Source organism: Entelurus aequoreus, linkage group LG02, assembly GCF_033978785.1.
Source record: "Entelurus aequoreus isolate RoL-2023_Sb linkage group LG02, RoL_Eaeq_v1.1, whole genome shotgun sequence".
NCBI lineage: Eukaryota > Metazoa > Chordata > Actinopteri > Syngnathiformes > Syngnathidae > Entelurus > Entelurus aequoreus.
In genome coordinates this window covers 20,612,708-20,629,587 of record NC_084732.1, presented here as the reverse complement: position 1 = coordinate 20,629,587, position 16,880 = coordinate 20,612,708, and the positions used below count along the sequence as shown (strand labels likewise).

At 41.6% G+C, this 16,880-nt stretch overlaps 20 non-coding genes across 20 annotated transcripts; all 20 read right to left on the bottom strand.

The window, feature by feature from the left end:
- Positions 1-3,321: 3,321 nt before the first annotated feature.
- trnat-agu (transfer RNA threonine (anticodon AGU)) lies at positions 3,322-3,395 on the bottom strand. Its single transcript has one exon. It is a non-coding gene; the product is annotated as a tRNA-Thr (tRNA).
- A 245-nt stretch (positions 3,396-3,640) lies between these two features.
- Positions 3,641-3,714, bottom strand: trnat-agu (transfer RNA threonine (anticodon AGU)). Its single transcript has one exon. It is a non-coding gene; the product is annotated as a tRNA-Thr (tRNA).
- Positions 3,715-5,054: 1,340 nt separating this feature from the next.
- trnat-agu (transfer RNA threonine (anticodon AGU)) lies at positions 5,055-5,128 on the bottom strand. Its single transcript has one exon. It is a non-coding gene; the product is annotated as a tRNA-Thr (tRNA).
- Positions 5,129-5,481: 353 nt separating this feature from the next.
- Positions 5,482-5,555, bottom strand: trnat-cgu (transfer RNA threonine (anticodon CGU)). The gene has a single exon. It is a non-coding gene; the product is annotated as a tRNA-Thr (tRNA).
- Positions 5,556-6,141: 586 nt separating this feature from the next.
- trnat-agu (transfer RNA threonine (anticodon AGU)) lies at positions 6,142-6,215 on the bottom strand. Its single transcript has one exon. It is a non-coding gene; the product is annotated as a tRNA-Thr (tRNA).
- Positions 6,216-6,619: 404 nt separating this feature from the next.
- On the bottom strand, positions 6,620-6,693 carry trnat-agu (transfer RNA threonine (anticodon AGU)). Its single transcript has one exon. It is a non-coding gene; the product is annotated as a tRNA-Thr (tRNA).
- Positions 6,694-7,045: 352 nt separating this feature from the next.
- trnat-cgu (transfer RNA threonine (anticodon CGU)) lies at positions 7,046-7,119 on the bottom strand. Its single transcript has one exon. It is a non-coding gene; the product is annotated as a tRNA-Thr (tRNA).
- A 1,155-nt stretch (positions 7,120-8,274) lies between these two features.
- Positions 8,275-8,351, bottom strand: trnat-agu (transfer RNA threonine (anticodon AGU)). Its single transcript has one exon. It is a non-coding gene; the product is annotated as a tRNA-Thr (tRNA).
- A 338-nt stretch (positions 8,352-8,689) lies between these two features.
- On the bottom strand, positions 8,690-8,763 carry trnat-agu (transfer RNA threonine (anticodon AGU)). The gene has a single exon. It is a non-coding gene; the product is annotated as a tRNA-Thr (tRNA).
- Positions 8,764-9,116: 353 nt separating this feature from the next.
- trnat-ugu (transfer RNA threonine (anticodon UGU)) lies at positions 9,117-9,190 on the bottom strand. Its single transcript has one exon. It is a non-coding gene; the product is annotated as a tRNA-Thr (tRNA).
- Positions 9,191-9,536: 346 nt separating this feature from the next.
- On the bottom strand, positions 9,537-9,610 carry trnat-agu (transfer RNA threonine (anticodon AGU)). Its single transcript has one exon. It is a non-coding gene; the product is annotated as a tRNA-Thr (tRNA).
- Positions 9,611-9,963: 353 nt separating this feature from the next.
- Positions 9,964-10,037, bottom strand: trnat-cgu (transfer RNA threonine (anticodon CGU)). Its single transcript has one exon. It is a non-coding gene; the product is annotated as a tRNA-Thr (tRNA).
- Positions 10,038-11,031: 994 nt separating this feature from the next.
- trnat-agu (transfer RNA threonine (anticodon AGU)) lies at positions 11,032-11,105 on the bottom strand. Its single transcript has one exon. It is a non-coding gene; the product is annotated as a tRNA-Thr (tRNA).
- Positions 11,106-11,458: 353 nt separating this feature from the next.
- trnat-cgu (transfer RNA threonine (anticodon CGU)) lies at positions 11,459-11,532 on the bottom strand. Its single transcript has one exon. It is a non-coding gene; the product is annotated as a tRNA-Thr (tRNA).
- Positions 11,533-12,540: 1,008 nt separating this feature from the next.
- trnat-agu (transfer RNA threonine (anticodon AGU)) lies at positions 12,541-12,614 on the bottom strand. The gene has a single exon. It is a non-coding gene; the product is annotated as a tRNA-Thr (tRNA).
- A 596-nt stretch (positions 12,615-13,210) lies between these two features.
- Positions 13,211-13,284, bottom strand: trnat-cgu (transfer RNA threonine (anticodon CGU)). The gene has a single exon. It is a non-coding gene; the product is annotated as a tRNA-Thr (tRNA).
- Positions 13,285-13,630: 346 nt separating this feature from the next.
- Positions 13,631-13,704, bottom strand: trnat-agu (transfer RNA threonine (anticodon AGU)). The gene has a single exon. It is a non-coding gene; the product is annotated as a tRNA-Thr (tRNA).
- Positions 13,705-14,057: 353 nt separating this feature from the next.
- trnat-agu (transfer RNA threonine (anticodon AGU)) lies at positions 14,058-14,131 on the bottom strand. The gene has a single exon. It is a non-coding gene; the product is annotated as a tRNA-Thr (tRNA).
- A 1,337-nt stretch (positions 14,132-15,468) lies between these two features.
- trnat-agu (transfer RNA threonine (anticodon AGU)) lies at positions 15,469-15,542 on the bottom strand. Its single transcript has one exon. It is a non-coding gene; the product is annotated as a tRNA-Thr (tRNA).
- A 353-nt stretch (positions 15,543-15,895) lies between these two features.
- Positions 15,896-15,969, bottom strand: trnat-cgu (transfer RNA threonine (anticodon CGU)). Its single transcript has one exon. It is a non-coding gene; the product is annotated as a tRNA-Thr (tRNA).
- Positions 15,970-16,880: the final 911 nt, after the last annotated feature.

The following is a 16,880-nucleotide window of genomic DNA, read 5'->3' as shown; positions in this document are numbered from 1 at the left end:
GTATCCAGACAAATAGGCCAATGCAATTAGTCTGCATGGACTACCTATCACTGGAGCCCGATTCCCACAATACTAAGGACATTCTGGTCATCACAGACCACTTTACAAAATATGCAGTAGCCATACCCACGAAAGATCAAAAAGCTACTACTGTTGCAAAGTGTCTGTGGGAGCAGTTCCTGGTTCACTACGGCTTTCCTGAACGCTTGCACAGTGATCAGGGAAGAGATTTCGAATCCCACACTATTAAAGAACTGTGTGCCATAGCCGGTATCAAGAAAGTGAGAACCAGTCCTTATCACCCGAGGGGAAACCCGGTTGAGCGGTTCAACCGCACGCTTCTTGGCATGTTGGGTACTCTGAAAGAAAAAGAGAAGAGTCACTGGCGTGATTTCGTTAAACCACTCACACATGCCTACAACTGTACCAGAAGCGAGGTCACCGGGTTCAGTCCCTATGAGTTAATGTTTGGGAGACAACCCAGGCTTCCAGTCGATATTGCATTCAACCTACCCGTAAGGGAAGGAACACCAGTATCTCACTCCCAATATGTGCGAAATCTCAAGTCTCGACTGGAGGAGAGTTATCAAACAGCCATTGAAAACTCCCAGAAGGTTGCTGAGAGGAATAAGCAGCAGTGGAATAAACGAGTCAGAGAGTCTGCACTTGAAGTGGGAGATAGAGTACTGGTGAGAAATGTCCGTCTGAGGAACAAACACAAACTCGCTGACAAGTGGGAGTCCGCTGTGTACAGTGTCTTACAACAGATGGGCGACTTACCTGTTTACAAGGTTCAGCCAGTAGATGAAGATGGTCCAGTCCGCACTTTACACAGGGATCTTCTGCTGCCATGCGGGCAATTGGTTGAAGTCGAGGATGAGGAACCCAATCAGCCAAGGCCGATTCGTCGTCCCAGGACAAGACAATGTTCTCCTCAGGTCCAAGAAGAGGAAAGTTCTGAGTCTGAAGAGGAGTACACAGTCCTTCCCGAGGAAACCTCAGCTCTCACTGAGAAGAGATTTACAAAGGTCTATGACATCCCTAAACAGCTGGTTGTAGCTGACAATCCTCCCACAGAAAAGGAAGTGGGCGAGACACTACAAACCCAATCACAAGTGGAGTCCTCTGCTGGTAATGAGCCTGCGTTGCCAGTTGAAAAAAAAAAGGAATTTCCTGAAGTGGTTGGAGATCACCAGTTGGAGAGTAATGAAAATGGAAAACCGGGAAATGACACTGAAATTCCAGAAGCTCAAGATACTCAAGGCGAGGGAACCGACTTACCTGATGACTGTGGGGAAGGCAATATGGTACGCCGATCTATAAGGTCACGGCGGCCACCAGACCGATTGAACTACCCACTGTTGGGTAAACCCTTCATCTCTTTTGCTCAAAGTCTTTTAGACAGTTTCAATCACGCACTCATTTCCTTAGGTGACTACGACAGTCATGAGGTTATAGCAATTTGAGTCAAGATGTTATAGCACATGAAGGGACTCATGCTGACTTAAGGGGGGAGTGTGTAACCCATATGGAAATATAGTGTCACTAATATATTCTCCTGTTATTCATTTCTAATCTATGGTGTGCCAAAGTCACTTTGGTCACTTAAAAAATGTTAAACTTGATGTGTCAAAGTCATGTGGTCACTACAGGGTTAAATTAATGATACATGCACGCAGCACGTTATTCACATGTTGGCCAGTAGAGGTCGCATGCACCTTTCTCATTCCAGACATTCCTTCACTGAACGTCAAAGAGTGAAGGCACGAGTCATATCGTTGTGTTACAAAGACAAGGTTTATAAGTTAAAATACTTGTCACTTCTCAAACCGAGTGTTGGAAAAGCAGCATAAGATAGCCTGGTTCCAGTGGGAGCTGGATTGCTGTGTTTTGTGCTGCTGAGAACTTCAATTGGTTTTTGTATGATCCTGAAGTCTGGTTCCAAACTGGACTTGAGTTATGATGGCGAGCCAGTCCCAGTGAGTGAGAGTCTGCGGAGAGGGAGCGTTTGGATGTGGTGTGGCCAGCTGCATCGGTCTCCACACTCTGCAGCGACCTATAACTGAACTGATCCACCATCAGAGTCGCAAGTATCGAACCGAATCAGTATGGAATAACGGATTACAATAGAACTAAGGATTCCCAACCAAGGAATATAGACAGTGTTCAATTCATTACTACCCGGGTAGAATTTACTTTTTCAAAGGACAATTTAAAAAGGACATTTCTTCTATTTTGCTACTTTTGAATTTTTGCAACAGAGCTCTATTTTTATTTATTTTTGGGGGGTATTTACAATTTAAAAAGCACACTGTTCATGTGTTATTGTTTATTATTGTGCAATAAATTTGCCAGCAGTTGTTCTGTGGTCCACTAAGTACGTAACGTCTCATTGCGAGTCTCTCAATTATACAGCCAAGAACCTAGTAATCTTAATTGTTGTACTAACCTGCTATCCTACAGTAGGGGTGCTACACTTGCATACCAATTAGTGCTGCCCAAAAGGAAATGCTGGGTTTCGGACCCAGGATTGCATGTTTACTAGACAGGCGCTTTAACCAACTGAGCCACAGGACAACTTGCAACACTTCTGTTGACTAGATTCATTCTAAAACTTCCAAGCACTGCGATACTTTCACCTCAAAATGAACCACTGAGATTTGAACCCAGAATTTCCTGCATACTAGACAGGCACTTTAACCAACTAAGCCACAGCACCACCTGAGATTGACAATCTAATCTGTACAAATGTGCAATGTAGCACCAGAAGTGGTATATAAGCAGATTCACAGCTATTCGAAAGCAACATGGAAAGGGAAAAATCTCAAAATGTAATTAGTTTGATAGGTAGACAGTGGGATTTGTCTTTGCATACAGAGTTTGTGCTAAGTTACATTGCACTGCTGGGATTCGAACACAGGATCTCCTGTTTACTAGACAGGCTGTTTAACCAACTAAGCCACAGCATCGCCTGCAAGTCTTCTATTGAATAGATTAATTCTAAAACTTCCAAGCACTGAGCTACTTTCACCTCAAAAGGAACCACTGGGATTTTAACCCTGAAACTCCTGCATACTAGACAGTCACTTTAACCAACTAAGCCACAGCACCACCTGAGATTGAGAATCAAATCTGTAAAAATGTGCAGATTTGATTGACAATCAAATTTGTAAAATGGGCAATGTAGCACCAGAAGTGGTATTTAAGCAGATTCACAGCTATTCGAAAGCAATATGAAAAGGGAAAAATCTCCAAATTTCATTCATTCGATAGGTAGACAGTGGGATTTGTCTTTGCACACACAGTTGGTGGTGCCCTACAAGGCACTGCTGGGATTCGAACCCAGGATCTCCTGTTTACTAGACAGGTGCTTTAACCAACCAAGCCACAGCACCATGTTAAATTTTGTAGATAGACAATTAAATCTGTAAGGGGAAATTTGCATTGGAACACCCGAATAATTTGCATTTTTGCAGACTCACAGATATTCCAAAGCCACATGGGAAGGCACATTTAATATATTTTTTAGATTCACAGCTATTCGAAAGCAATATGAAAAGGGAAAAATCTCCAAATTTCATTCATTCGATAGGTAGACAGTGGGATTTGTCTTTGCACACACAGTTGGTGGTGCCCTACAAGGCACTGCTGGGATTCGAACCCAGGATCTCCTGTTTACTAGACAGGTGCTTTAACCAACTAAGCCACAGCACCATGTTAAATTTTGTAGATAGACAATTAAATCTGTAAGGGGAAATTTGCATTGGAACACCCGAATAATTTGCATTTTTGCAGACTCACAGATATTCCAAAGCCACATGGGAAGGCACATTTAATATATTTTTATAAGTATGATCGGTAGAGAGTGGAACTTGTCCTTGCATACCAATTAGTGCTGCCCAAAAGGCAATGCTGGGTTTCAGACCCAGGATTGCATGTTTACCAGGCAGGTGCTTTAACCAACTAAGCCTCAGCACCACTTGTGCAACTCTGGTTAGCGCCTTGCATGGCAGCTCCCGCCATCAGTGTGTGAATGTGTGTGTGAATGGGTAAATGTGGAAATACTGTAAAAGCGCTTTGAGTACCTTGAAGGTAGAAAAGCGCTATACAAGTATAACCCATTTATCATTATCATTTACTAAAACTGTACTCCTGTGTCAATGTTCAGGGTGGTTGGCCTGAGCCTGCAGTTGGACAAGAACATCTAAGGCACTGCTGGGATTTGAACCCATCATTTCCTGTTTACTAGACAGGCGCTTTAACCAACTAAGCCACAGCATCGCTTGCAAGTCTTCTCTTGAATAGATTAATTCTAAAACTTCCACTCACTGAGCTACTTTCACCTCAAAAGGAACCACTGGGATTTTAACCTAGAATCTCCTGTTTACTAGACAGGCACTTTAACCAACTAATGCTCAGTACGACCTGAGATTGAGAATCAAATCTGTAAAAATGTTCAGATTTGATTGACAATCAAATCTGTAAAAATGTGCAATGTATCACCAGAAGTGGTATTAAAGCAGATTCACAGCTATTCGAAAGCAATATGGAAAGGGAAAAATCTCAGAATTTCATTAGTTCGATAGGCAGACAGTGGGATTTGTCTTTGCACACATAAATTGTGCTGCTCTACAAGGCACTGCTGGGATTCGAACATAGGATCTCCTGTTTACTAGACAGGTGCTTTAACCAACTAAGCCACAGCACCGTGTCTAATATTGTTGATAGACAATTAAATCTGTAAGGGGAAATTTGCATTGGAACACCCGAATAATTTGCATTTTTGCAGACTCACAGATATTCCGAAGCCACATGGAAAGGCACATTTAATATGTTTTTATAAGTTTGATCGGTAGAGAGTGGAACTTGTCCTTGCATACCAATTAGTGCTGCCCAAAAGGCAACGCTGGGTTTCAGACCCAGGATTGCATGTTTACCAGGCAGGTGCTTTAACCAACTAAACCTCAGCACCACTTGTGCAACTACTAAAACTGCACTCCTGTGTCAATGTTCAGTGTGGTTGGCCTGAGCCTGCAGTTGGACAAGAATATCTAAGGCACTGCTGGGATTTGAACCCAGGATCTCCTGTTTACTAGACAGGCGCTTTAACCAACTAAGCCACAGCACCGCTTGCAAGTCTTCTCTTGAATAGATTCATTCTAAAACTTCCACGCACTGAGCTACTTTCACCTCAAAAGAAACCACTGGGATTTTAACCTAGAATCTCCTGCATACTAGACAGACACTTTAACCAACTTAGCCTCAGCACCACCTGAGATTGTGAATCAAATCTGTAAAAATGTGCAGATTTGATTGACAATCAAATCCGTAAAAATGTGCAATGTAGCACCAGAAGTGGTATTTAAGCAGATTCACAGCTATTCGAAAGCAACACGGAAAGGGAAAAATCTCCAAATTTCGTTAGTTTGATAGGTAGACAGTGGGATTTGTCTTTGCACACACAGTTTGTGCTACCCTACAAGGCACTGCTGGGATTCAAACCCAGAATCTCCTGTTTACGAGACAGGCGCTTTAACCAACTAATCCACAGCACCATATTTTCTATTGTAGATAGACAATTAAATCTGTAAGGGGAAATTTGCATTGGAACACCCGAAAAAGTTGCATTTTTGCAGACTCACAGATATTCCAAAGCCACATGGAAAGGCACATTTAATATGTTTTCACAAGTTTGATCGGTAGAGAGTGGAACTTGTCCTTGCATACCAATTAGTGCTGCCCAAAAGGAAATGGTGGGTTCCGGACCCAGGATTGCATGTTTACTAGACAGGCGCTTTAACCAACTGAGCCACAGGACAACTTGCAACGCTTCTGTTGACTAGATTCATTCTAAAACTTCCAAGCAAGCACTGAGCTACTTTTACCTCAAAGGGAACCACTGGGATTTGAACCCAGAATTTCCTGCATACTAGACAGACACTTTAACCAACTAAGCCACAACACCACCTGAGATTGACAATCTAATCTGTAAAAATGTGCAATGTAGCACCAGAAGTGGTATATAAGCAGATTCACAGATATCCGAAAGCTACATGGAAAGGGAAAAATCTCCAAATTTCATTAGTTCGATAGGTAGACAGTGGGATTTGTCTTTGCATACAGAGTTTGTGCTAAGTTACAAGGCACTGCTGGGATTTGAACCCAGGATCTCCTGTTTACTAGACAGGTGCTTTAACCAACTAACCCACAGCACCATGTTAAATATTGTATCAATCAATCAATCAATGTTTATTTATATAGCCCTAAATCACAAGTGTCTCAAAGGGCTGATAGACAATTAAATCTGTAAGGGACAATTTGCATTGGAACACCCGAATAAATTGCATTTATGCAGACTCACAGTTATTCCAAAGCCACATGGAATGGCACATTTAATATGTTTTCATAAGTTTGATCGGTAGAGAGTGGAACTTGTCTTTGCATACCGATAAGTGCTGCCCAAAAGGCAATGCTGGGTTTCAGACCCAGGATTGCATGTTTACCAGGCAGGTGCTTTAACCAACTAAGCTTCAGCACCACTTGTGCAACTACTAAAACTGTCCCCTGTGTCAATGTTCAGTGTGGTTGGCCTGAGCCTGCAGTTGGACAAGAATATCTAAGGCACTGCTGGGATTTGAACCCAGGATCTCCTGTTTACTAGACAGGTGCTTTAACCAACTAAGCCACAGCACCACTTGCAAGTCCTCTCTTGAATAGATTAATTCTAAAACTTCCACGCACTGAGCTACTTTCACCTCAAAAGGAACCACTGGGATTTTAACCTAGAATCTCCTGTTTACTATACAGGCACTTTAACCAACTAAACCTCAGCACCACCTGAGATCGAAAATAAATCTGTAAAAATGTGCAGATTTGATTGACAATCAAATCTGTAAAAATGTGCAATGTAGCACCAGAAGTGGTTTTTAAGCAGGTTCACAGCTATTCGAAAGCAACATGGAAAGGGAAAAATCTCCAAATTTCATTAGTTTGACAGGTAGACAGTGGGATTTGTCTTTGCATACAGAGTTTGTACTGCCCTATAAGGCACTGCTGGGATTTGAACCCAGGATCTCCTGTTTACGAGACAGGCGCTTTAACCAACTAAGCCACAGCACCATGTTTTATTTTTTAGATAGACAATTAAATCTGTAAGGGGAAATTTGCAGTTGTACACCCGAATAAGTTGCATTTATGCAGACTCACAGATATTCCAAGCCACATTTAATATGTTTTTATAAGTTTGATCGGTAGAGAGTGGAACTTGTCCTTGCATACCAATTAGAGCTGCCCAAAAGGCAGTGCTGGGTTTCAGACCCAGGATTGCATGTTTATCAGGCAGGTGCTTTAACCAACTAAGCCTCAGCACCACTTGTGCAACTACTAAAACTGTACTCCTGTGTGAATGTTCAGTGTGGTTGGCCTGAGCCTGCAGTTGGACAAGAATATCTAAGGCACTGCTGGGATTTGAACCCAGGATCTCCTGGTTACTAGACAGGCACTTCAACCAACTAAACCACAGCACCGCTTGCAAGGCTTCTCTGGAATAGATTAGTTCTAAAACTTCCACGCACTGAGCTACTTTCACCTCAAAAGGAACCACTGGGATTTTAACCTAGAATCTCCTGTTTACTAGACAGGCACTTTAAACAAATAAACCACAGCACCACCTGAGATTGAGAATAAAATCTGTAAAAATTTGCAGATTTGATTGACAATCAAATCTGTAAAAATGTGCAATGTTGCACCAGAAGTGGTATTTAAGCAGATTCACAGCTATTCGAAAGCAACATGGAAAGGGAAAAATCTCCAAATTTCATTAGTTCGATAGGTAGACAGTGGGATTTGTCTTTGCATACAGAGTTTATGCTGCCCTATAAGGTAGTGCTGGGATTTGAACCCAGGATCTCCTGCTTACGAGACAGGCACTTCAACCATCTAAGCCACAGCACTATGTTTTATATTGTAGATAGACAATTAAATCTGTAAGGAGAAATTTGCATTGGAACACCCGAATAAGTTGCATTTTTGCAGACTCACAGATATTCCTAAGCCATATGTTTTTATAAGTTTGATCGAGTGGAACTTGTCCTTGCATACCGATTAGTGCTGCCCAAAAGGCAATGCTGGGTTTCAGACCCAGGATTGCATGTTTACCAGGCAGGTGCTTTAACCAACTAAGCCTCAGCACCACTTGTGCAACTACTAAAACGGTATTCCTGTGTCAATGTTCAGTGTGGTTGGCCTGAGCCTGCAGTTGGACAAGAATTTCTAAGGCACTGCTGGGATTTGAACCCAGGATCTCCTCTTTACTAGACAGGCACTTTAACCAACTAAGCCACAGCATCGCCTGCAAGTCTTCTCTTGAATAGATTAATTCTAAAACGTCCATGCACTGAGCTACTTTCACCTCAAAAGGAACCACTGGGATTTTAACCCAGAAACTCTTGCATACTAGACAGTCACTTTAACCAACTAAGCCACAGCACCACCTGAGATTGACAATCAAATCTGTAAAAATGTGCAGATTTGATTGACAATCAAATTTGTAAAAATGTGCAATGTATCACCAGAAGTGGTATTTAAGCAGATTCACAGCTATTCGAAAGAAATATGAAAAGGGAAAAATCTCCAAATTTAGGCAGACAGCGGGATTTGTCTTTACACACACAGTTTGTGCGGCCCTACAAGGCACTGCTGGGATTCGAACCCAGGATCTCCTGTTTACTAGACAGGTGCTTTAACCAACTAAGCCACAGCACAACTTGCAACGCTTCTGTTGACTAGATTCATTTTAAAAATTCCAAGCACTGAGCTATTTTCACCTTAAAAGGAACCACTGGGATTTTAACCCAGAAACTCCTGCATACTAGACAGTCACTTTAACCAACTAAGCCACAGCACCACCTGAGATTGACAATCAAATCTGTAAAAATGTGCAGATTTGATTGACAATCAAATCTGTAAAAATGTGCAATGTAGCACCAGAAGTGGTATTTAAGCAGATTCACAGCTATTCGAAAGCAACATGGAAAGTGAAAAATCTCCAAAATTAATTAGTTTGATAGGTAGATGGTGGGATTTGTCTTTGCATACAGAGTTTGTGCTGCACTACAAGGCACTGCTGGGATTTGAACCCAGGATCTCCTGTTTACAAGACAGGCGCTTTAACCAACTAAGCCACAGCACCATGTTTTACATTGTAGATAATTAATTGAATCTGTAAGGGGAAATTTGCATTGGAACACCCAAATAACTTGCATTTATGCAGACTCACAGATATTCCAAAGCCACATGGAAAGGCACATTTAATATGTTTTTATAAGTTTGATCGGTAGAGAGTGGAACTTGTCCTTGCATACCAATTAGTGCTGCCCAAAAGATAATGCTGGGTTTCAGACCCAGGATTGCATGTTTACCAGGCAGGTGCTTTAACCAACTAAGCCTCAGCACCACTTGTGCAACTACTAAAACTGTACTCCTGTGTCAATGTTCAGTGTGTTTGGCCTGAGCCTGCAGTTGGACAAGAATATCTAAGGCACTGCTGGGATTTGAACCCAGGATCTCCTGTTTACTAGACAGGCACTTTAACCAACTAAGCCACAGCACCGCTTGCAAGTCTTCTCTTGAATAGATTAATTCTAAAACTTCCACGCACTGAGCTACTTTCACCTCAAAAGGAACCACTGGGATTTTAACCTAGAATCTCCTGTTTACAAGACAGACACTTTAACCAACTTAGCCTCAGCACCACCTGAGATTGAGAATCAAATCTGTAAAAATGTGCAGATTTGATTGACAATCAAATCTGTAAAAATGTGCAATGTAGCACCAGAAGTGGTATTTAAGCAGATTCACAGCTATTCGAAAGCAACATGGAAAGGGAAAAATCTCCAAATGTCATTATTTCGATAGGTAGACAGTGGGATTCGTCTTTTCACACACAGTTTGTGCTACCCTACAAGGCACTGCTGGGATTCAAACCCAGGATCTCCTGTTTACGAGACAGGCGCTTTAACCAACTAATCCACAGAACCATGTTTTCTATTGTAGTTAGACAATTAAATCTGTAAGGGGAAATTTGCATTGGAACACCCGAATAAGTTGCATTTTTACAGACTCACAGATATTCCAAAGCCACATGGAAAGGCACATTTAATATGTTTTCAGAAGTTTGATCGGTAGAGAGTGGAACTTGTCCTTGCAAACCAATTAGTGCTGCCCAAAAGGAAATGTTTGGTTTCGGACCCAGGATTGCATGTTTACTAGACAGGCACTTTAAGCAACTGAGCCACAGCACAACTTGCAACACTTCCGTTGACTAGATTCATTCCAAAACTTCCAAGCACTGAGCTACTTTCACCTCAAAAGGAACCACTGGGATTTGAACCCAGAAACTCCTGCATACTAGACAGGCACTTTAACCAACTAATCCACAGCACCACCTGAGATTGACAATCTTATCTGTAAAAATGTGCAATGTAGCACCAGAAGTGGTATTTAAGCAGATTCACAGCTATTCGAAAGCAACATGGAAAGGGAAAAATCTCAAAATGTAATTAGTTTGATAGGTAGACAGTGGGATTTGTCTCTGCATACAGAGTTTGTGCTAAGTTACAAGGCACTGCTGGGATTCAAACCCAGGATCTCCTGTTTACTGGACAGGTGCTTTAACCAACTAAGACACAGCACCATGTTAAATATTGTAGATAGACAATTAAATCTGTAAGGGACAATTTGCATTGGAACACCCGAATAAGTTGCATTTATGCAGACTTACAGATATTCCAAAGCCACATGGAAAGGCACATTTAATATGTTTTATAAGTTTGATCGGTAGAGAGTGGAACTTGTCCTTGCATACCAATTAGTGCTGCCCAAAAGGCAATGCTGGGTTTCAGACCCAGGATTGCATGTTTACCAGGCAGGTGCTTTAACCAACTAAGCCTCAGCACCACTTGTGCAACTACTAAAACTGTACTCCTGTGTCAATGTTGTTGCCCTGAGCCTGCAGTTGGACAAGAATATCTAAGGTACTGCTGGGATTTGAACCCAGGATCTCCTGTTTACTAGACAGGCGCTTTAACCAACTAAGCCACAGCACCGCTTGCAAGTCTTCACTTGAATAGATTAATTCTAAAACTTCCACGCACTGAGCTACTTTCACCTCAAAAGGAACCATTAGAATTTTAACCTAGAATCTCCTGTTTACTAGACAGGCACTTTAACCAACTAAGCCACAGCACCACCTGAGATTGTGAATCAAATCTGTAAAAATGTGCAGATTTGATTGACAATCAAATCTGTAAAAATGTGCAATGTAGCACCAGAAGTGGTATTTAAGCAGATCCACAGCTATTCGAAAGCAACACGGAAAGGGAAAAATCTCCAAATTTCATTAGTTCGATAGGTAGACAGTGGGATTTGTCTTTGCACACACTGTCTTTGCTACCCTACAAGGCACTGCTGGGATTCAAACCCAGGATCTCCTGTTTACGAGACAGGCGCTTTAACCAACTAAGCCACAGCACCATGTTTTATATTGTAGATAGACAATTAAATCGGTAAGGGGAAATTTGCATTGGAACACCCAAATAAGTTGCATTTTTGCAGACTCACAGATTTTCCAAAGCCACATGGAAAGGCACATTTAATATGTTTTCAGAAGTTTGATCGGTAGAGAGTGGAACTTGTCCTTGCATACCAATTAGTGCTGCCCAAAAGGAAATGCTGGGTTTCGGACCCAGGATTGCATGTTTACTAGACAGGCGCTTTAACCAACTGAGCCACAGGACAACTTGCAACACTTCTGTTGACTAGATTCATTCTAAAACTTCCAAGCACTGCGCTACTTTCACCTCAAAAGGAACCACTGGGATTTGAAACCAGAATTTCCTGCATACTAGACAGGCACTTTAACCAACCAAGCCACAGCACCACCTGAGACTGGCAATCTAATCTGTACAAATGTGCAATGTAGCACCAGAAGTGGTATATAAGCAGATTCACAGCTATTCGAAAGCAACATGGAAAGGGAAAAATCTCAAAATGTAATTAGTTTGATAGGTAGACAGTGGGATTTGTCTTTGCATACAGAGTTTGTGCTAAGTTACAAGGCACTGCTGGGATTCGAACACAGGATCTCCTGTTTACTAGACAGGCTCTTTAACCAACTAAACCACAGCATCGCCTGCAAGTCTTCTATTGAATAGATTAATTCTAAAACTTCCATGCACTGAGCTACTTTCACCTCAAAAGGAACCACTGGGATTTTAACCCAGAAACTCCTGCATACTAGACAGTCACTTTAACCAACTAAGCCACAGCACCACCTGAGATTGACAATCAAATCTGTAAAAATGTGCAGATTTGATTGACAATCAAATTTGTAAAATGTGCAATGTAGCACCATAAGTGGTATTTAAGCAGATTCACAGCTATTCGAAAGCAATATGAAAAGGGAAAAATCACCAAATTTCATTCGTTCGATAGGTAGACAGTGGGATTTGTCTTTGCACACACAGTTTGTGGTGCCCTACAAGGCACTGCTGGGATTTGAACCCAGGATCTCCTGTTTACTAGACAGGTGCTTTAACCAACTAAGCCACAGCACCATGCTAAAATCTGTAAGGGGAAATTTGCATTGGAACACCCGAATAAATTGCATTTTTGCAGACTCACAGATATTCCAAAGCCACATGGAAACGCACATTTAATAGTTTCTATAAGTTTGATCGGTAGAGAGTGGAACTTGTCCTTGCATACCAATTAGTGCTGCCCAAAAGGAAATGTTGTGTTTCGGACGCAGGATTGCCTGTTTACTCGACAGGCACTTTAACCAACTAAGCCACAGCACAACTTGCAACGCTTTTGTTGACTAGATTAATTCTAAAACTTCCAAGCACTGAGCTATTTTCACCTTAAAAGGAACCACTGGGATTTGAACCCAGAACCTACTGCATACTAGACAGGCACTTTAACCAACTAAGCCACAGCACCACCTGTGATTGACAATCAAATCTGTAAAAATGTGCAAATTTGATTGACAATCAAATCTGTAACGATGTGCAATGCAGCACCAGAAGTGGTATTTAAGCAGATCCACAGCTAGTTGAAAGTAACATGGAAAGGGAAAAATCTCCAAAATTAATTAGTTTGATAGGCAGACAGTGGGATTTGTCTTTGCATACAGAGTTTGTGCTGCACTACAAGACACTGCTGGGATTTGAACCCAGGATCTCCTGTTTACGAGACAGGCGCTTTAACCAACTAAACCACAGCACCATGTTTTATATAGTAGATAGTCAATTAAATCTGTAAGGGGAAATTTGCATTGGAACACCCAAATAAGTTGCATTTATGCAGACTCACAGATATTCCAAAGCCACATGGAAAGGGACATTTAATATGGTTTTATAAGTTTGATCGGTAGAGAGTGGAACTTGTCCTTGCATACCAATTAGTGCTGCCCAAAAGGTAATGCTGGGTTTCAGACCCAGGATTGCATGTTTACCAGGCAGGTGCTTTAACCAACTAATCCTCAGCACCACTTGTGCAACTACTAAAGCTGTACTCCTGTGTCAATGTTCAGTGTGGTTGCCCTGAGCCTGCAGTTGGACAAGAATATCTAAGGTACTGCTGGGATTTGAACCCAGGATCTCCTGTTTACTAGACAGGCGCTTTAACCAACTAAGCCACAGCACCGCTTGCAAGTTTTCTCTTGAATAGATTAATTCTAAAACTTCCACGCACTGAGCTACTTTCACCTCAAAAGGAATCTCTGCGATTTCAACCTAGAATCTCCTGTTTACTAGACAGGCACTTTAACCAACTAAGCCTCAGCACCACCTGAGATTGAGGATCAAATCTGTAAAAATGTGCAGATTTGATTGACAATCAAATCTGTAAAAATTTGCAATGTAGCACCAGAAGCGGTATTAAAGCAGATTCACAGCTATTCGAAAGCAACATGGAAAGGGAAAAATCTCCAAATTTCATTAGTTCGATAGGCAGACAGTGGGATTTGTCTTTGCACACACAGTTTGTGCTGCCCTACAAGGTACTGCTGGGATTTGAACCCAGGATCTCCTGTTTACTAGACAGGTGCTTTAACCAACTAAGCCACAGCACCATGTTAAATACTGTAGATAGACAATTAAATCTGTAAGGGGAAATTTGCATTGGAACACCCGAATAAATTGCATTTATGCAGACTCACAGATATTCCAAAGCCACATGGGAAGGCACATTTAATATATTTTTATAAGTTTGATCGGTAGAGAGTGGAACTTGTCCTTGCATACCAATTAGTGCTGCCCAAAAGGCAATGCTGGGTTTCAGACCCAGGATTGCATGTTTACCAGGCAGGTGCTTTAACCAACTAAGCCTCAGCACCACTTGTGCAACTCTGGTTAGCGCCTTGCATGGCAGCTCCCGCCATCAGTGTGTGAATGTGTGTGTGAATGGGTAAATGTGGAAATACTGTCAAAGCGCTTTGAGTACCTTGAAGGTAGAAAAGCGCTATACAAGTACAACCCATTTATCATTATCATTTACTAAAACTGCATTCCTGTGTCAATGTTCAGGGTGGTTGCCCTGAGCCTGCAGTTGGACAAGAACATCTAAGGCACTGCTGGGATTTGAACCCAGCATTTCCTGTTTACTAGACAGGCGCTTTAACCAACTAAGCCCCAGCACCGCTTGCAAGTCTTCTCTTGAATAGATTAATTCTAAAACTTCCAAGCACTGAGCTACTTTCACCTCAAAAGGAACCACTGGGATTTTAACCTAGAATCTCCTGTGTACTAGACAGGCACTTTAACCGACTAATGCTCAGTACCACCTGAGATTGAGAATCAAATCTGTAAGAATGTGCAGATTTGATTGACAATCAAATCTGTAAAAATGTGCAAGGTAGCACCAGAAGTGGTATTAAAGCAGATTCACAGCTATTCGAAAGCAATATGGAAAGGGAAAAATCTCAGAATTTCATTAGTTCGATAGGCAGACAGTGGGATTTGTCTTTGCACACATAAATTGTGCTGCTCCCCAAAGCACAGCTGGGATTCGAACACAGGATCACCTGTTTACTAGACAGGTGCTTTAACCAACTAATCCACAGCACCATGTCTAATATTGTTGATTGACAATTACATCTGTAAGGGGAAATTTGCATTGGAACACCCGAATAATTTGCATTTTTGCAGACTCACAGATATTCCGAAGCCACATGGAAAGGCAAATTTAATGTTTTTATAAGTTTGATCGGTAGAGAGTGGAACTTGTCCTTGCATACCAATAGTGCTGCCCAAAAGATAATGCTGGGTTTCAGACCCAGGATTGCATGTTTACCAGGCAGGTGCTTTAACCAACTAAGCCTCAGCACCACTTGTGCAACTACTAAAACTGTACTCCTGTGTCAATGTTCAGTGTGGTTGGCCTGAGCCTGCAGTTGGACAAGAATATCTAAGGCACTGCTGGGATTTGAACCCAGGATCTCCTGTTTACTAGACAGGCGCTTTAACCAACTAAGCCACAGCACCGCTTGCAAGGCTTCTCTGGAATAAATTAATTCTAAAACTTCCACGCACTGAGCTACTTTCACCTCAAAAGAAACCACTGGGATTTTAACCTAAAATCTCCTGCATACTAGACAGACACTTTAACCAACTTAGCCTCAGCACCACCTGAGATTGTGAATCAAATCTGTAAAAATGTGCAGATTTGATTGACAATCAAATCCGTAAAAATGTGCAATGTAGCACCAGAAGTGGTATTTAAGCAGATTCACAGCTATTCGAAAGCAACACGGAAAGGGACAAATCTCCAAATTTCATTAGTTCGATAGGTAGACAGTGGGATTTGTCTTTGCACACACAGTTTGCGCTACCCTACAAGGCACTGCTGGGATTCAAACCCAGAATCTCCTGTTTACGAGACAGGCGCTTTAACCAACTAATCCACAGCACCATATTTTCTATTGTAGATAGACAATTAAATCTGTAAGGGGAAATTTGCATTGGAACACCCGAATAAGTTGCATTTTTGCAGACTCACAGATATTCCAAAGCCACATGGAAAGGCACATTTAATATGTTTTCAGAAGTTTGATCGGTAGAGAGTGGAACTTGTCCTTGCATACCAATTAGTGCTGCCCAAAAGGAAATGGTGGGTTTCGGACCCAGGATTGCATGTTTACTAGACAGGCGCTTTAACCAACTGAGCCACAGGACAACAACAACGCCACTCCAGTCGTGCTTGTGAAACTCGTAAACAGAAAATCTAAAATGGCATTGCTGAGACAGGGAAAGAAGCTGAAGGGAACAAATGTGTACATGAATGAGCATCTCACAAAACGTAATGCTGGAATCGCCAAGAAAGCACGCGACTTGAGAAGGCAGGGAAAAATCCAGGGAACTTGGAGCGCCAACTGTAAAATCTACATCAAGCTGAATGGAGGTCCAGAAGCAAGAGTAATTGTTGTCCATGACATCAAGGACCTGGACATTTTTTAAAGTTTACACAGCTACCACAACAACGATGATAATGGACTCTGAAAGAAAACAAGCACCTAAATTCAGCATCGGCACTACTATGTTCCAAGGGACGACTAAACAAGAGGACCTAGATTCAGGATTGCATCCACCTACACTTATAGAGATTATTGAAACAACATCAAAGTTTGTTGAACAAGAAAATATGGAACTAAAAAAATTCTGCAACAAAGATCACAAAAACCAGGATTTGGAAAATGATATAGATCCAGATACACATTTTTTCTCCCAAATCAGTAACAGTTGTTTTTATTATACAGATGATCAATATAATAGCAACATTGAATGTGATAACAAATTGTCAATTATTCATTTTAATAGTAGAAG